We start from the raw sequence: 13,328 nt of genomic DNA, 5'->3' as shown, positions 1-13,328 counted from the left end.
TTTTTTTTTTTTTTAGTTTTTTTTTTTTTTTTTTTTTTTTTTTTTTTTTTGATCGATGTTAATGTCATCTAGTTCACGCCAAATGGAGACTAAAAGAAAATCGTGTAATTGGAAAATTTAATTTGAAACCAAATTGTATTATACATATACCAAAGGCACTTCCCCCAATTTTGGGGGGTAGCCGACATCAACAATGAAACAAAACAAAAAAGGGGACCTCTACTCTACGTTCCTTCAGCCTTGTATTATAAATCATAATTACTTTCCATGTTGGGTTTATATGGGAATTAATTCTTGGAAGTTTTGTTCCAATTTAGTAAGTAACAGTTACAGTAATAATCATATTAATTAATCCCACAGCAAATGGTTTGGAGCTTGAAACCCTTATCCTATTTATTGGACATTTGACCTAACTCATATTATAAAAAAAACTACAAAATTTTACCTAACTTTTTTACTTAACTTGATTATCGTATAGAGTAATTGAATAAATATAATTTCCCTTGATACAGTACATATTATATATTTTGCGAAATTTTCTTATGTATGCGAATAGTAAAAGAACGAAAAAACGGGTAATTACTTGAATTAAAATACTTCAGTGGCGATGAAAGGAGTTTAAAAGAATCAAACTTGAAATACCTCCAATGACACTCAAGGGGTTAATGTTTTTGTTAATTTATTCCATAATATTACTCGTAGATTTGTATGACGTGTTGATAATTACAACGTATTGCACACTGAAGTTGTAGAGTACCCTCCATCTTGGTTCATAATTGCGATATTTTCAATATCTCCAATTTATAATTATGTAAGCGGAAACCTTTTTTGGCATTTTACCTGCATTAAGTCTCACCTGTTAACTATACTGCCCATTTTGCCTATGACACCTGCAGTAGCTTCATCATTTACGAGAAAAAAATACTATAGGGGCTGGTGGTATGTCTACTTCGTGTATAATTTGTCTTATGAGAAATTCCAGTTCATTCATCTGTTGGTTAAAATATTTGCCTACCAGACCCTACAGTGTTTTGAAAGTGTAATGTTCATGTACAATTGTCTATTTAATTTGAAAATTTATATGATCTCTGCATTGTCTTGGTTAGGGAGGTTAAGAGCGAGTTATCGCAGCAAAGGTGTTTGCAATTCTCATCGCTTTTAGTTTCATGCTATTTGAGGATAGATGGCAGTTATTTATGGGCCTTAGCTAGATGCAATTGATAGTTGCTGCTAAACGAATACTATCCATCATTCGTTCGTAGGGGTATGCTTATAGGGATCTGGGTGCGGCTGTTTAAAACTTAACGAATTGGAAACAGTTAGAAGGAGGGTGGCATGTTTGGTAGGCGGTGCTTACCCACCACCCTCCAGCTAACTACTGGCACCATCGTTAAGTTTTAAAAGCTGCGTCCATTTTCGCTGTAAGCATACTCCGATTGAAGGACTGAGGTTTGTACAGTTAGGAAAAAAAACAAATTATTAAAAAAACATTCTTTGGACAAATGCTCACTTTCAATGTAGATTTCATTACGGCCATGGATATTTAGCTCTACCGTAATTGTTGTTACTACCAAATTTCATTAAATTATATTCAAGTAGAGTTGGAATTTAAGACAGTTTACAGTATACTTTTTTGGGGCAAGATATGGGGGTAAAGGGTAATTGCATAGGGCCTTGGAACACTTCTGTGTACTGTATACTGCAATATATATCTCTCTTTCTGTCTCTTTTTTTTTTTTTTTTTTTTTAAAGCAAGATATGAAGGGTAAGGGTATTTATATAGGGACTTTAGATCCACAGATGTATTGATTTGCAAAGGTGTATTGAGTATAAATATTGTTTGTGGTTATGTGATCATGAGGAAAAACCACAAGGATGGAATATTTTAATACGTACAGTTAAATTGTAAGGGTTTTTGAGGTCCTTAATGTCATGCTAGGAGTATATCTTGCACTGGGGAAATGGACAGTTAGGATTCCTAGGACGAGTCGGAAATCAATCTTTAGGATTTCTCGAGATTGGGAGTAATGATTGGTCGTGGTGTTTTACTGCGTTGGATGTCTTTCGGGGCCGAGGTTTTTTAATGTTTCTGGTGTTGCCGTGCAAGGTAGGTGTTTTCATTAATGCATTAGATGTTTATTTTGCAATGTAGTTATTTTTAAAATGCAATGAAAATAATACATGATGTGATATTTAGAATTACTGAAGTTTTCTGGCACCTTCAAATTATTATTTGATTTATTTTTAGAATATTTCTATCAAGATTAAATAAGTGACTTATTTGGTCTTGCTAATGTTTTGACATTTTGTAGAGATGTCCCTTCATCATCACTTAAGAGTTTGTACCCATTTTAAATAGATAGTGACTTTATATAAATGAAAAATCTCAAGGTCTACAATTGATTATTATAACTTTTATTCATTTTAATTTGGAAAGTGATGAAGAGTCATTTTTAAGATAAAGAATATGAGCTACTTGGATCAAACCTATTTGAAGAAATTTAATTAAAGAGATTTTCTCAGATAGCAACTGGAGGTTTTCAAACATTGTTTCCATTAATTGATGCGTTATTTGCTGGCATCAAACCTTTGCTGACATATCTATCAGTTTCTATTGTAAGCAGATAGATAGAAAGATTACTGGTGTTAAGTTGTCATAGTATTGGTCAGTACTTTAGGTAGAGGAAGTTTATATTGGATAAAGAAACCACCAGCAAGCCTTTGGATATGTTCATAAATATTTACTTCCCTCTGCTTTTTTGTGAAGGGGTCCCATGGTTACTTGATACCTGTGTTTCAAGAATCAAGATGAGGGTATGAAATCTCAGGTTAGGTTCAGACAATGGACCCCAAAGTATAGGGATTGGTTTTGTCCCAGCCTTCTTAAATTCTCGGTGTGCAACACATCATAATTGGGCTGCATTAGTTACATAATTTTATTTAGATTTTGATGGTCTTTCTGAAACTTTTCCCACAACTTTGCACTTTATACAATGACAGTGGATATTGTGAAGAGCTATATTTAGTTTAATCAAACCACCAAGTAAAACTTGGTCTTTCAAAAGTCTAGCACCAATGATTTGTACTTAATGTTGTGGGAATCGTAGCACCAGAGTAATATACTGAGTGTTCTCTTGATTCAATAGGTAACAAATAGCTCAGTAGGTTCTGTGAAATGCCCATGTTTTTATAGTCATTTACTATAGCCATTGTGTTCATTTCCAAGGTTTTAGTCCCAGCAATGTAGGCAGTATGGTTTAGGATAGGCAGTTAGAAAGGGTCTTTCCACTTAGCTGTTCTAACTTCTTTAGATTTCCACCTCATCCGAACCGAGACTTGTGGCTAGCCGTATAGAAGTCAGGAAATTGGTCTAGATCTGCTTAGATTGTTTAGCAAGACTTAAATTTTTTTTTAATTGTATTTTCATTTATTCATATCCACATACCCTTAAATTAGATTACATATGAAAATAATTAGACTGTCTAGTAAAACATAGATTTTTTAAGTGTACTGTATTTTCATATACTGTATTCATATCCTCATACCCTAAAATTAGATTACATATGAAATTATTTTGGTAGGTTTTTCCCTTGATGGTTAGAGGTGTTTTTCAGACAATATGAAGGTGTATTGGTATATTATTTTTGCAAGGTATATAGATGAGAAACATGTTGTAGAAGGGGTTAAAAAGAAAGCTAGTTCCTCCTAATTAAAACTATTCCTTATAGATTGCATAGAATTTGCAATCTGGGTAAAGGCCTTAAATTTTTCTGATTTTAAGACTGTGATAATGTCAGTGGGTTTGCTGCTCTTATTCTACGGGAATTTCTCTTATTTTTCAAAGAGGTTTCATCCGTGTAGCTCATATCGATACTCTATGGTCAGGGATTTGCCGATTGCTTATTCCATGCCGCTGAAAAATATATTGCACTACTCTTTATGTTTGATTTATGGTGCCATTTGATTTAATAATATTTGATGTGAATGACATACCTAACTACTTTTACTGATGCCGTTGAGCTTGGGCGACGAAACGCACGACGTTTTATCCGTCGTTATACATTTTACTTTTTTTTTTTTTTTTAGGCTTGCTCTGTCAAAGGTTATTTTGTATTTTGAAATTACAATGCCAGACACCTTTTAAATTGATCATTCTTGTCTGGTATGTTTTTCGTCCAAATCTACATAGCCTATATAAATCCTTAATGGCTATTATACTTAATTTTTTTTTTTTTTAAAACTACAAAATTTAATTTTAATAGCCAGCAGTTATTAAACTATATCTGTCAGAAATGAAGTTTGTCTCTCAGTGCTAAAGTCTTCAAACCTTGAACCAGCCTTTCAATCTTATCTGCTCAGAACTCTGTGAATAAAGTTTTAAGAATTATATCGGGCATTTCTTGGTCCTATCGAGTTATAGTTGAAAAGCCCAAAAGTTAATAATTCTCTGTTGTTGTTTGACATACGTAAAAGAAATAAGCTCTTTAGGGGGTAAGCCTCCTCTTCTTATTGAGGGGAAGGTATTTTATTCAAGTTTTTTAATGAAAAGGTTTATTTTAGTCCCTAACAAATTGTTTTTAAAGAAATTTATTCTTTTTATATACAATAATCTAATCTAACTTCAATTTACCAGTATATATTTAGATGTTCAAATTTCTGAATGAAATGCTTAGTACTCAGTGTCTTTTAATTTCTTTTGATAAAGATTAATTTAATTCGATTGTGTGACGGTTCCAAATGGCTTCCTTGTTCACAGTGGTGGCCCATATGGTCTAAATTTCATACATTCATTTATTGACAATATTGTATCTTTATTATTTTTTTATTTGCCTCTTTCAATACCCCCTGAGTACCTCTCACCAATGAGTTCCACATTTAGAAAGAGGGGGAAAGGTGAATCTTATGTTTTTTTTAATTGACTTTATATGGTTTAAAACTATCAATTTACGTATAGCCCTGCAACGCCTTTGACTGAGTGTAACGGTATCAGTAAAATTGATGGGATTGTACCTCTATAAAATTGAATAGTTTTGGCAATTGAATAAAATTAACTGTTTGAACTCTCGTGTTCTTATCCGAACCATAAATTACGTACGTAGTACGGCAAGAAGGGATAATCATTAGCCAGTCTCTTACTTATTTTAAAAGTTGATAGATTTAAGATTAAAAAAAAGGAAGTTTTCTTGATGTCAATTTGGTTATGTTGCAGTCAATTTCAGTCACTGGCTTGAATTGAGCAATGTTTTAAATTAAACTTCAGTAGAGTTACTGGCAACATTCCTCCTTTGACTCATCAAGGAAATTTCCCTTAGCGAATCAATTCCGACACTTTATTATTCGTAATTTTATGCAATACTGTATTGAGATCCTGATTTCATTGATAAGGAGATATTTGCAATGCATGTGACAGCATTTCAACTACTGTACATGGAATTATTACACATGAAATAAAACTTATTAAAAAGGAAAGATTTATATGTGAAGGAAAGCTTTTGAAACAAACTTACGTGACAATCCTAGTGTGGGTAAAGGAATTTTTGATGTGGCTGCAGTTTTGATACGTTACGTTTTGTTTTGGTAGTTTTGTCTTGATGTCAACATTACATTGGGGTCATTGTTAGAGGGACTATAACTCCGGGTTAATTTGCCTCAGTTGGAGCATTTTTTTCCTTTGGCTTATGGATGCCATAGGCTTCTGCAGCTATAATTTGATGATTTTTATTCTGGCAAGTCAAAGAGTGATATATCTGCTCAGAAATTCTAATATCTCGGTCATCAAGACCCAGATGTTGGGTTAGGTTGCGGTGAGGCCCTCCGGTTTGACGATGTGTGTTACGGGGCTCTTTGTAGTCTACCCTCAGTTCGAATGGTTCCTCTCGGCTGGCGTGCTATAAGAGGGAGAGTAAACGGCTCTCCAAGTTCTCCTGTGGCTCTGGCATTTCATTAGGGTGGTTTTCCTCATGTTCGTTCTGCTTATCAAGCGAGGGATTAGCCAAAGCCGGTTCGAAATTGAAATACTGAGAGACCGAAGAACTGCATAAAAGTTAACAGAGAAATCTAGAGAGGTCTGCCCCGGAAATAAAACTCTATGCAGACTCGAGTCGCATAGAAGCCTTTGCATGTCTGAAAATCGGGTATATTGGCTTCCTCCTCGTACTTTATAGGAAATATTGATTTCTATACTGTACGCTGGAGTATCACCCAGATGTGTTGGTAGCTGATATGAAAACTTGTGTAAATATTGTTAAGTTTACATTTCTGTAGATGTAGAAATGTCTTATATAATAATCTTAGAATAAAATAAAGGTTGAAAAAACTAAAAATATTATTGTTTTACTTTCCCATATCTCTGTTACTTAATATTTGTATACTGTGTTGCTTTTTGGCCACGTAGTCCTGTATTTGGAAATATGTACTGGTAAAAAAGTAATGCTTTAACAATTTCTCTTGACGCGGGATTTAATTGAAGACTACTTTGCGGTAAATATTTAATACATTACAGTTTTTCAGTTCAGTCTGCTGCTTTTTAAATAAGAAATGGCTCATAGTGTAGTAAAGCTGGCAACCGTTTTAACTATGTGTACTTGAATGTGGAAAAACGCAAATTTATGAAATACCGTTCACACTCGCAAAAAGATCCCAATTACTGTACAGTATATGTTTTCAGTGCGGAAATGTTTATGTCTCAACTGTTTATCTGAAATTGTACTCCATCCCTTCAATTTGTGGTACCTTTCACAATTGAACTTCAGACGTCATGTGTATTGTTATACTATACAGTACTGTTTGATTATGATCGCCCCAAACATGGGTGGGACGTCGGCTCTTTGCTAAAATACATACGTTTCGATTACAGTATAGGCATTGTACAATGACTAGTTGTTGGACTTCAAGAGGGTCATTTCATGGGATATGTAATGCTTGAATCAAATGCTAATCTTCTAAACAGTATGATGGTGTGAATTTGATAATTATTACTGAATATGCTCTATGATTCTTTGTTTATTAGAAGTGTTGATGACTAAATGTTGATTGGCTGAATGATGTAATTGGGTTGGGGGAAGGTTTGGAAAAGTATCAATCGTATCAACTTCGGTAGCGTAATTATAGGTACTGTATCATAATTGTTTATAATTTCATTACTTGGTTGAAAGAAACTGCTTTTACGTTATTCATTTCACACGACCCCATTAATCATTACTGCGGAGGTGGCAGCAGTAGGGGATTCAGCGTTATGAAGCTTCATCTGTGGTGGATAACGGGGGAGTGTGGGCTGTGGGATCCTAGCAGTACCAGCTGAAATTAGTCGAGTCCCTTGTTAGGCTGAGAGGAACATAAGAGGAGAGGTCCCCTTTTATTTTTTTATTTTTGTTTCATTTGTTGATGTCGGCTGCCCCCAAAAATTGGGGGAAGTGCCTTGGTATATGGATGGGTATGTTCAGTAATGTGGAAAAAGTACGGTCAGCAAGGTAAGCATGTGTTTATCAAGCATGAATTTTGTCTAGATTACCGAATGCAACCCTACTTTTGCAAGAGTCAATCTGAATTTGAAATATCAATATAGAGTAAGACATCAGATGCATTAGATGCATAACAAGCAATTGGGGAAGGTAGAGGAATTGATAGCCATGTTTTGATAGATGGATGTAGCGTGCTATTTAGATGTGAAAATAATGGGAAGTGAGGATTATTGATATTGTTTCGGCAGGATATTTCTATAAAAGTATTTCACAAAAAGGAGCACATTTTAATGCATTCAGTGGAGTTTCATAAAAGATCTGACGTAAATGATCACTGGTAATTTCTCAAAATATTAGCTTGAAATAAGAACATAAATCTAGTTTTCTGAAGTGCTCAAATTGGCTACATTTACAGGTACTTTTACAAAGTTAATTATGGGAGATCTTAAAGTTAATCTAAAAACGGAAATCACATCCTAAGACGATAGCCAGAACAAGGCCTCAACTGGCCTTCTCAAAGATGACTTAACTACCGGTAACTAACTAATAATTCCATCGGTTGGAGAGAAGAAAGAAAGCTGCAACAGTTTGGGGGAAATGAATAGATCGCCTAACCGTTGGTAAATGAAGATGATCCTTTAGCAGAGAAAACAAAGACATAGTGGTTACAGAGTGTCTCCATTATCCTCTGCAGAGGAAATATTAACAAGGGCAGTAATTTGAATATTTAGATTTAAAGCTGGAATACTTTCTGTGGGAAAGGTCAGGATGGTAATCTATTGTTTCCAGATGCTTGAAAAAAATACTGAGAAGACAAGCTAAAAGTCAAGATCTATAGTACAGTAAGACCAGTGTTAATGTGTGGATAGGAAACGTAGGCATTAAGATGAAAAGAGGAAGCAAAACATGAGAGAATAGAGATGAGAATGCTTAGGTGGGTTATGAGAATATCACTGCTTGAAAGATTGGAAAATTATGAAATGAGAATGGCAGGCATAGTAAAGATTGAATGGCAGGCGTAGAAAAGATTACAGAGGTGGTAAGTGTGTCACGACCGAGTTGGCGGGAGCGCTTGTTGAGGATCAAAAGTTCAAAGTTGGAGCAAATGCTTTTTTGTTGACCAGGCGGACTTGAGTCTTTTATAGTTTATTTATGACATATTTGTTTTTGATGTTGTTAATAGTTTATATATGACATGTCTGTTTTGACATTGTTACTGTTTTTAGAATGATTTATTGTTAATTTGTTCTCTTCATTTATTTATTTCCTTATTTCCTTTCCTCACTGGGCTATTTTTCCCTGTTGGAGCCCCTGGGCTTATAGCATCTTGCTTTTCCAACTAGGGTTGTAGCTTAGATAGTAATAATAATAATAATAATGAAGGGTGGGGAGTGAGGAAGGCTTGTGAGGGACCTGTTATTGTGGGGGTTAGATCAAGAGAGAAGCAGAGAATTAGATGACGAGAGATAAGGTGAAAGGAAGATAAGGAGAGAAGAGGTTTGGTGGAAGCGGATGCCCTTGATAGAAGGCATTGGATAGGGCGCATCGGGTAACCAACCCCTTAATGTACGGATAACGGTGGAGAAGGAGAAGACTCCCACGGATAATGGTGGGAAGGAAGACACCTTTTGGAAGGGCCAGGAACTCTTAGAAAAGAGTAATGGGTAATAAAAGTTCTGGAGATATTTTGAGAAAAACTAAATTTTTGAATCTTTTCAATCAAACATATTGCAAAATGAGTTCATTTATTCAACTGAAAAGTGTGACTGAAACCAGCACTGTGATGAAAAGTATATTTATATCATGTGATAAAAGAAAATTAATCTCAAATAGTAAGCCACAATTGTATTTTACTATTGATAAGTTTAAACCATTGAAGTCTAAGTGTTGAAATATGTAATAAATTCAAGTATGTGATTCAGTTCTTTCGATGTGTTTTGATGAAAATTGTGGATCCATTTGTGCAGTTTTGTATAATCACCATAGCATTTAACTCCGTGTCATTGTCAATGAATATCTAAAATGTGTTTCCAACCTTTTTAAAGAATATCTAAAATTGGTTCCTGTACGGACGTGAGTTGTGGTATGACAATGGAACAAAATCCAACAGATTTTGTCGATTTGAGAACAAATCCCTTTGAAGAATATTGGGAGTTAAATGGCAGGATAGGATTAGAAATGAAACTGTAAGAGAGATTACTGAGGTGCCATATGTGGATGAGATCATGGTGAGGGGAAGATGGAGATGATTTGGGCATGCTCTTCGCACTCCTCAAGAGAGATTAGTTCTCCAAATTTTCAACTGGGCTACACAAGTCACTAAAGGAGTTGGAAATCCCAGGCCCACATGTCTGAGTTTTATGAAGCGGAAAGTAGATGATGAATGAAGTATTAATTTAAAAGCTGAAGATAGAGATGACTCTAACCGAGGCTCTTTACGTCAATAGGCGTGGGAGGAGATGACAATGATGAATATTTTTAATAACAACTATAATAGGTTCTTGATAATTTTAAGAATACCTAAAATGGGTTCACTACTTTTTTAAAGAAGAATACTGTACCTAAAATGGGTTCCCAACCTTTTAAAGAACACCTAAAATGGGTTTGCAACCTTTTTGAGCTGTTGACCACTTCTACCTTCTAGACAACTCTGAGAGTACCACAATACAGAAATTTCAGTGATTAATGAGTTTTTGAGAAGGATGAGAAACTGCTTGAGGTCTACTGTGAGTCAAGAGGGAAGGTGTGAGGTTGAAGTTGAGAATAATGAAAGCAGACAAGGGAAAAGTGGAGGGAGGTAGCAAGAGTGGTATATGATAGGAAAATGCCAATCAAGCTAAAAGTCGAGATATCTAGCACAGTAATAAGAACAGTGTTTAATGTATGGATCGAAAGCATGGGCTCCAAGACAAAAACTGGAGCAAAGCTTGAGGGAATAGAGATGAGAATGCCGATGTGGAGTATGTGATTATCGCTGCTTGGAAGATTGGAAAATGAAGAAGACAGGAAGGTGTAGTAAGGATTATAGAGGCGATAAGAGTGTCACGAATCACGATTGAGATGGTGGGGGCACGTGTAGAGAATGGATGGTGGGGAGGGTGAGGAGGGCTTAGGAGGAACCGGTTAAGGGGAAAAGATCAAGTAGGGGGCAGAGATGTAGATGGCGAGGTAAGGTGAAGGAAGATATGGAGGGAAAAGATTTGGTGGAAGAAGATGCCTTTGATAGAGTGCATTGGAGAGGGTTTATAAGGCAACCAATGCCTTAATGTAGGTACAACTGATAAAAATAATAAGAGGGTAACAGCTAGCCAATGAAGCAATATGTTTGCAACTACCGTTCATTGTAGAAGGACCAAAATGTAGTAAATTTTGGAAAACATTAATAAAATACAAATATGAAAAGGAGCTGGGATCCAGAATGAAAAAGTAGGACACTCATTTCATGTCATAACCTCTGAAATGGCAATAGATAGTGTACTGTATAGCAATGAAAGTTCTACCAGAACTGAATTGTAATGTCGATAATGATTAATATACTTAATTATGACCCAGTCGTTCTTCATCACTTGTGTTTCTTGTTTCTATGTCCTTTTCCAGCGGCTCGGTTTTGTTTTGGCATGTCCCACAAAAGGGAAAGAAAGCTTGTCTGATAGTTGTGTTATCCTTTTTGGAAGGTAATTTGTACCATAGTTCTGTTATACTAGATAATTCAACTTGGAATCAACAAGATTTAATTGAACAATCATTGGGTATCACAGATATAAAGTAGTCTTATTTATGGTCATTATTGAAATCGTTACTGTCTTCCGAGTCAGGTCTTTTGCGACTTTAAAACTTTCTCTTCTGACCTGTTTCTTAAGTTGTTTTCAAGATAGGATGAAGGTTTGCCTGCCTCTTGTTTTCTTCTCTATTCAGTGTAAGTGAAAGTAAACTTTTGTTGTTATAGATGGTTGAAGTAGAGCATATTCACATTAATAACTTTGAAATATGAATTGTTCCTTAACTAACGTAGGCCTCGTTCTTTACAAATGGGGGTTTGTTCATGAGGGAAACAACTTTTACTCTTTTTATTATTTGAAGGAGTGCGTCTGAGAGACTTCTCAAGTGGATAAAGTTTCTTGCACAGATAACTTACCTTTGGATAAACTATGCATCATGTTCTTGGCTATTGTACTCCAAAATATAGTTTAAAAACCATTATAAATATTTTCTCGTATCTTTGTCATCTCCAAGGCATGGAATGAGTAAAAAAGTAACATTATATATGCTGCTGTATGCCACAATAATATCAAAGTACTGTTCATCAGTTGATTTATAGTTGCTGATGTTCTTGTGAAACAAAAATAATGAAGTACAGTATAATCGCATTTTTACTCTGTACCCTCATTGTGATTTGATTGCTCCCTATTTTTCTGAGTGACATTTGTGGTGGTGGTGTTATGTCGTGCATTTGTCAAGGCAGCTGCTACAATGTGTCTCCTCTCCATAGGTGGGTGACAGCAGGCTGGCAGGAACGGGGAGGGCCGATGTCGACACGGGCCCGTTCACATGTTCGGTCTGCGGTCACGTGTGCGTCAGTCGGAGCCAGTGGCTTTTGCACTGCGCTACCCATTCGCCTTCGGTCGTTGTAAGATATCGCTGTCCCTTCTGCAGTTACGGCACTAACGACAGGAGTAACTTCCGTAGGCATTTGACGGTCCACACGGGCGTGAAGAACTTCCGGTGTCCGCAGTGCGGCCGGAGGTCCAACGACAGAAGCAACATGAAAAAGCATGTTCTTCGCTGTGTCGGGAATGCCCCCGTTCAAGCTCTTAATTGAATTGGGGTCTGCTTTTCATGGGTTGTTTATACATTAGATTTGCGTATACAGTCATTGAGTTAAACTTGAAAGGGGTGGAGAGAAATATCTTTTTGAAGTTGATTTAGCATTTGAACACAAGAAAATATTCCCAGGTGAAGTAAAATATCTACTGTATTTAATTGTGGGGTTTTATAATACAAACAGGAAGTACATTCCAATCTTGTGTATAGGATAAACACCCGTTTATGTTTTCTCCATCAGAGGGAGAATAATGTTATTGTTATTTCAATATTTTATATTAAAATATATGTGGTATTTATACAAGCAGATCAATTGTGAATGAAATGGAGCTTTTTATGATACCTTTGAAATTGTGATATGAACTTAGTTATGTACGCTATATCATTTTATGTGAAATGATTCCATCTGTTACTTTCATATACATTACATATATTAGGCCAAAGATCGTAGAAGCGCGCACTATATATTACTTGAGAATTTTAGTCACAATATTTCCTTTGAATGTACAGTGTGTATATTTAAATTGCTCTCTGAAAAGGTATGTTAGCTTTTTCTTTCAACTGTAGCTTATTTATGGAAATTGGTACAGGAATTGTTAGTACAACAATTTTTCTGTAATGCTCTTAATAAATTGGCCAATGAATGTTTACAGTATCTTAGTATCCTTATTTTTCATGTGAGTTTTACACTGTATGCTGGTGACAGTCAGTGTAAAGGGACTGTGTCATGAGAAATGAAACCTACTCTGAAGACAAGTCAGTTGAAAGGGACAGTGTCTCAAGAGACCATACATACTCCAAGGCAGTCTGTGGAAAGGGACAATGTCTTGAGAGACCAAATTTACTCTAAAAACTGTCTACTCTAAAGACAGTCAGTGGAAAGGACTGCGTCTCGAGACACCAAACATACTTCAAAGACAGTCCGTGGAAAGGTACAGTGTTTTGAGACCAAACATACTGTGAAGACAGTCCATGGAAAGGGACAGTGTCTCGAGAGACCAAATATACTCTGAAGACAGTACAGTATACGTTCAGGTCGGCCCAAGC

General features: G+C 35.7%; 1 long non-coding RNA gene across 1 annotated transcript; it reads left to right on the top strand.

The window, feature by feature from the left end:
- The first annotated feature begins 8,958 nt into the window (after positions 1-8,958).
- On the top strand, positions 8,959-12,926 carry LOC137637041 (uncharacterized). Its single transcript, XR_011043359.1, has 2 exons — positions 8,959-9,124; positions 11,950-12,926. It is a non-coding gene; the product is annotated as an uncharacterized lncRNA (long non-coding RNA).
- The last annotated feature ends 402 nt before the right edge of the window (positions 12,927-13,328 follow it).

The sequence above is a fragment of the Palaemon carinicauda genome, unplaced genomic scaffold (genome assembly GCF_036898095.1).
Source record: "Palaemon carinicauda isolate YSFRI2023 unplaced genomic scaffold, ASM3689809v2 scaffold501, whole genome shotgun sequence".
Lineage (NCBI taxonomy): Eukaryota > Metazoa > Arthropoda > Malacostraca > Decapoda > Palaemonidae > Palaemon > Palaemon carinicauda.
This window is presented reverse-complemented; position numbering and strand designations above follow the sequence as displayed.